Source organism: Lathyrus oleraceus, chromosome 6 (genome assembly GCF_024323335.1).
Source record: "Lathyrus oleraceus cultivar Zhongwan6 chromosome 6, CAAS_Psat_ZW6_1.0, whole genome shotgun sequence".
Taxonomy (NCBI): Eukaryota; Viridiplantae; Streptophyta; class Magnoliopsida; order Fabales; family Fabaceae; genus Lathyrus; species Lathyrus oleraceus.
In genome coordinates, this window is record NC_066584.1 from 354,620,598 (window position 1) to 354,627,201 (window position 6,604).

The 6,604-nt window shown below is 36.4% G+C and overlaps 1 non-coding gene across 1 annotated transcript; it reads left to right on the top strand.

Moving 5' to 3' along the window:
* The first annotated feature begins 476 nt into the window (after positions 1–476).
* LOC127098786 (small nucleolar RNA R71) lies at positions 477–583 on the top strand. Its single transcript, XR_007793482.1, has one exon. It is a non-coding gene; the product is annotated as a small nucleolar RNA R71 (small nucleolar RNA).
* Positions 584–6,604: the final 6,021 nt, after the last annotated feature.

Below are 6,604 nucleotides of genomic sequence, written 5' to 3' on the forward strand. Positions count from 1 at the left end.
GAGTAGGGTTATTGTTTTTATAGGAGAAGTTAGGGTGATTCCTCCATCCAGGGTTATAGGTATTCAAATATGGGTTCCCTTGGGTGTAGTTCACTTGCTCGGAGTGGGTTTCGTTTAATAGACTACATTCTGCGGATTGGTGTCCTTGGGTTCCACATATCTCACAATCCGACGAAACTGCGGCTACAATATTCGGGTTCGTGTACATATGCTCGACTTTAAGGGCTAATGCGTCCATTTTAGCCTGCATCATGTCTATAGAGCTTAGTTCATGCACTCCTCCTTGGGCTTCCTTCTTCTCAACTGTTGCTCGTTCGACTCCCCATGATTGATGGTTTTGAGCCATGTCTTCGATGAGGGCACTAGCTTCAGGGTAAGGTTTGTTCATCAGAGCACCGCCTGCGGCAGCGTCGATGGTCATCTTTGTGTTATAATGAAGTCCATTAGAGAAGGTTTGAATGATTAACCAATTTTCTAAACCATGATGTGGACATGCTCATAACAACTCTTTATATCTCTCCCAAGCTTCGAACAGCGATTCTCCTTGGTTTTGGGTAAATCTAGTTATATGGTTTCGAAGAACGGCGTTCTTACTCGGGGGAAAATATCTAGCAAGAAAAACTCTTCTAAGGTTATCCCAAGTCGTAATGGAATTGGGTGGAAGGGAATCTAACCATGATAGGGCTTTATCTCTGAGGGAAAAAGGAAATAATCTTAAACGTATTGCCTCAGGAGAAGCTCCATTGGTTTTAAAAGTATCTGCTAATTGAAGAAATATTTTTAAATGTTGGTTAGGGTTCTCGGTAGCGAGACCCGCGAATTGTCTCTGTTGCACTAATTGTAACAGAGATGGTTTAAGTTTAAAATTATTGGCTGGTATGATCGGGTTTACTATACTAGAACTAGGTTCTTTGTTAGATGGTTGAGTGAAGTCCTTAAGAGGTCTTTGGTTTTGATCTTCGGCCATAGCTCTCTTAATTCTATGAAAGAATAAACGTGCGCGAGCGTAACGTTCAGGTTCCGCCAGAGGATTTACTAAACTTAAACTTCCGGTACTGCGAGTTCTTCGCATTGACCGGTGGGAAATAACCTAAGTCTAAACGATATAACAACAGGAAAATGAAATTTGACGAAATTGGTCCCCGGCAACGGCGCCAAAAACTTGATGCGTTGTTAAACTTGATGTTCGCAAGTGTACGAACGCGTCAGAGTAATATAAAAGATTATCGAACCACAGAGACCAAGTGTCAATCTATCGTTATCTATTGTTATGGTGTTTATCAAAGGCAATTAAAATAGGTGTTTTTGTAGTGTGCAATTGAAAAGTAAAGTTTTAAAATAAATTTAATTAATAAAGACAGGGTCGAATGTATTTCACATAATTAAATGATAATCCAAGTACTTGCTAATAGAACTACTTATGGGCAATGTTTCCTACTTTGAAAAGAACTAATTTAACGGGAACTGTCGCTTTCGCGTATTCAGAACTGAGTTGTACTCCCTAATCTAACCCTCTTATTGTCACTTATAAAAAGGCGCGCATTGCGTTAGAGTAGTAAACCTATTTTTAAGAAATATACTATCTTGACTAAGTTGAAAAGTATTATAACCTGGATTTCTTAACCAAAAGAGGTTCTCACGAACCAGACTCTAAACTTATAAATGCGTCCGAAAATAGTTTCAAAATCTCTTTTCTTTTTGATGTTAAAAACTCCTAATGAACTAGACAAAGCGCTTTCGCTGTTTTTGAAATAGTTAAAAACAATTAAGTTTAAAAAGACGTTGGACGGCTTTCGATCTTACCCAACGGAATTGAAGTGTGGGAAAACTTAATTTGAAAGTTAAAATAGCCCTTTAAGTGTTTCTACGAACAATTGTACGGATTACTGGTTTAATTACGATCCTTACATTCTAGCCTTATAAATTTAGCTAGACATGGTAAAGTAAAAGTGCATTAAAATAAATAAAAGTAGTGCGAGTGCGGAAAGTAAATAATTTAAAGCGAGTGCTGAAAAATAAATGAAAGTAGTGCGAGTGCGGAAAATAAATAATTTAAAGCGAGTGCGGGAAATAAATAAAGTAAAAACGAGTGCGAGAAATAAATAAAGTAAAGGCGAGTGCGAGAAATAAATAAAGTAAAGGCGAGTGCGGGAAATAAATAAAGTAAAGGCGAGCGCGGGAAATAAATAAAGTAAAGGCGAGTAATAAAAACCTGCTCCAATCGGAGGGCTGAGTAAATTGCAATGCGGAAAAGAAAATGGCGGCAGGATTAACTTCCTTCCAAAGTGCTCCAAACTCGAATACAGACTCTATCACAGACTCAATTACACAATTGTGGTAACACTCCAATGCGAAGCGATTACCACTTTATAAAACTGAATATATGCCTAAGTGAAACAAAGTTGCTTCTGATTTCGCCTTGTTCCAACGTTCAGATCTTCGTCTGCTCTAAGTTTGGGTGATTGTAAAACTGAATTCGCGTTTCTATTTATAGGCAAATAAAAAAGGTGGAATTGACTTGGATGCCCTTCAACTTGAAAATAGAGGAAACCGTTTTCCTCTTGTGGCGCCCGCCACAAGGCCATGGCGCCCGCCACAAGCACAAAGTGGGGCGCCTTAGTGGAAGTGGTGGGAAAACGTGGGAGTTGATGGATGTTTGAATTGGACACGTCATGGCTTGGACTGTGGCGCCCTCTATGGGGTAAGCCATAAAAGCAAAATGCTGTTTTTTAGGGTTTTTGGCTCTTTTTCGCTCCTTTTCTCGATCGGGGCTCCTATTAAGGTAAAAACCTGAAAACAAAGGAAAACACAATAATGACACAACAAAATGATAATAAAATAACTAGAATGCATGCGAAATCGGAGTCGAAAATACGTAAATTTTAGTGTGATCAACAGTCTTGACCAACCCCATGCTTGTAGCAAATAGGCACACGAATGAAACATACAAGTATTTTTTTGGCATTTTTACACAACGAACTATATAGATTGGACAAAACCGTTGAACACCAACTATATGTGCTTATCTTATTTATATATTCCAAAGGAAAGGGAAAGGGAAGTCGGTTATGCAGGGGAAGATATTAGCACCCCTCACATCCATGGTACTCCATAGGAACCACTTGCTCGTATCAAATTCTTATGGATGTTGTTTATATGTATGCTACTTGCTATCGGGAATGAGATGAGAGAATAAGTTGGGAGAGAAAATAAGTTTTAAGTTAGTGTGCTCGCCAAGGATTTGGGCCCTTGTGCCTACGTATCCTCATACGTGCAATAAGGAAGTCAGAGCTTCGTAGTTCGGCTCACAAATGGAACATTTGTTTGGTTGTTTTTACTGAACAATATTGACGTTCGCGTGCTACTGTTCACTTGCTTGTATACTCCGTCATGGGAGCGGAAAGTATTTGTTTGTTTGCGGTAAAATGGATACGCTTGGTTCACACTCTAGCAGTTAAACATTACTTGCTCGCACATGGAGGCTTAAGCTTCGTTCACGGTAGAACGGAAGTAACATGTTCTTATTGAAAGGTTTTGAAGAGAAAGCCCTAAGGAAAAAGATGATTTGATTTGTTGGGGTTGATTTTATGTACGGAGACAAGCATCAAACCCTTAGCTAGATATAGTCAACGTTCCAATAACTCGGGAGTTGAGAGGATAATGTTGCCCTAACCACTCTTTTTCATCTAAAAAATAGATTTGGATTGTGAAAAGAGTTTGGCAAGTCTAATCATTGGAATTTAGAGTGAGACAAGTCTCTGACCCTTGAGTAAGTACGGTCAACGATTAGAGTACTTGGGAATTGAGAGGACAATGAAGTCCTAACTACTCTTATTCTCTCTCATAGCACCTAGATCTAACTTGTTTGAATCATTAGATGTTTTAAAGGGGGAAAGTCAAGTGTCGGGTCCTCAGACTAGGTACGACCGACAACCCAATTACTTGAATGTTGTGTACAAACATGTACACCCTATTTCACGTTCCAATTTGTTATGAAAATATTTTGAAAAAGGTACTTGACGTTAGATCAAGCATTTGAATTTATTATGAAAAATAGTGTGTGAAGAATGGAGGTGAGAGATAAAATAAGGTTGAGAAGAGAATGGAGAAGAGATGATAGAACATGTTTGAGAAAGGAATGGAGAAGAGATGATAGATAATGGATCATGTAATAGATGGAGAATGTTTGATATTGGATCAAGCATTCACGTTGCAATGATGTGAGTTTTATTCAGAAAACAACTTAACATTGAATCAAGTACCTTTTGTTTCTTTTGAAATGCTTTGTTTATTGTTTTGTATTTTATCTTGGTTATTAACATGCATGGTGAACGTAGCGGTAAATTCATGACCATTAAGCTATGGATAAACTTAACGTCAATAAAATCAGAGTCGCCACCGCGCTTTTATTGTTTCCAAGGGAAAAGGGAAAAGTAAGAACAAAACCCAAAGATAATAAGTTTTCAAATCAAAACTAATAAAATGTCAGAGATTACAGGTAAGGGGTTTGGTTACACAGAGGGAAGGTGTTAGCACCTAAAGTGTCCTAGGTACTCCTAGGGAGCCTTTTTTTGTGTATACATGTGTTTTGGTATAAAAATGATGTTTGCAATAAATAGAATATGGGGATGAGAAAAGAATTCATTAATTATATTTTTGTGTTTGACAAGACCTTCAGACTTGTGCCTATGTACCAACATAAAAATGACGGATCAAAACCTCGTAGTTCGTGGTATCAATTTCAAAGTGAGTTGATTGCTTTTAACAAAATCTTAAGTTTAAAAGAGGAATCAAAGGCCTAAAAGGAGTTTGAATGAGTGTTAGTTATTTTTGTCTTTTGAAATTTTAAGTCAATATGATTAAATTCATTTACAAGTTTGATTAAGAAAAAGAGTTTGAAAATGTAATGGCATAAGGCCCAAGTTTCTAGTTTGCAAAAGAGTCTAAGTTTAGAAATCACAAGCAAAGAAGGTTTTAAAAAGGAGAGAGAGATTTGAAATTTAAGAAGTGGGAGGAGATGAAGGGACTAATTCTAAGCAAAAATTAAAAGTTAAGAGTGCAAAAGATCTGACCAATGAGATGCAATCCAATAGACACGAATGTCATATAGAAACCCAATTTTCCCTTGGAGTTTAGGATCAAGCAATATCAATACACAAATAGCAAGATGAAGAGCAAGGTATCAAATAAAGATAGTCACATCCAAGTTAGCAATTTCACAGTCTTCTTCATAAGCTCCCATGTATCAGATGACATAGTCCTTGAATGGCTCAAAATAAGGCATTAGACACATATTCAAAATAACATTTTCATCAAGACCATGTAGCAGATGAACTCAAAAGGGATCTCAATACTTGCATCAGATGAAATTTTACTTCACAAGCACTTGGTTTCACAAATGTTGGCATTGGCCAAGTCCTTTTGTATATGGAATGTTGCCTAGTTCTATGTCCAAGTATTAGATCAAATCCAACAGTCCACACAAATCTTTTTTTAGAGTTTTTGTTGTTATTAAGTATCTTAAGGTCAAAAGGCCACAAATACAAACAAAATACACAAACAAGTATATACAATCACAATGTATGGCTCAAGTGAGCAAAGTGAAAATGACATTAAAATAAACAAGTTAAATGGTATGTATAATGATAAATAATAAATGGCTCAAATTTAAAGTGCATAAAAGTAAATGGCTTGAAATTAAAAGTTAGTCAAAGGTTAGTTGATTAGGAGTTAGTGGAGTCTTACTTTTCAATTGTTTTAAGTCATTCTTCGGAGAACACTTAACCCTCTATTCACAAGCATGGATCTTTGAACCAAGACATCATCCAAAGGAAGGAAAAAAGGCCAAGTTTCCACATAATACCATGAAAGGGGGGAGACTTACAATCTCACTTACTAGAATGTTATGCCTTTTGTATCAAAATTTAGCGTTATGTTAAGAAATCGTAATTGGACTTATGTAGAAGTCCAACTATTTGAGGCCGATCAATAATTTTTTTGATGTTAATGCATGTTAGAGACATGGTATAATGAACCATACTCCTAAAATATACCACACACAAAAAACAAAATGGCAAAGGGGTGGACCTATTCTCATCCATACTTGTATTGATTTTGCAACCAACTAGCCTTAGGATATTGAGACGTCATTGGCCAATGAGAGGAGTGGGATAGAAAGGGATTGAAGATGAAGAGGGAAGGGAAATGAAGCAAACACAAATTGGTCATTGAAGGAATTTTATCAAATTAAAATCATTCATTCAATTTGGGAGATGCAATGTACATTTCATCAATCCCCTAAATCTAATGATTTTAATCCAAAAAAAGTCAAATCAACCTTGACCAAGGCCCAAGAAACATAGTCAAACTCAACAAGTCAACAAAAATAGCTCAACACAATTTATTTGCAATTACACAATTAAAAATCAATTAAAAAGTGCATTAAATTAAATTATGGTTGATCAAAAACCTAAAACCTCTTCAAAACACCAAATAAATAGCCAAGAAATTTATCATAGGTCAAACAAGGTCAAAGGATCTTGGAGAAAAAATTTCATAATTTTTGAAAACTTAAAAGTATTTTTAAACAATTAAATATATGCAT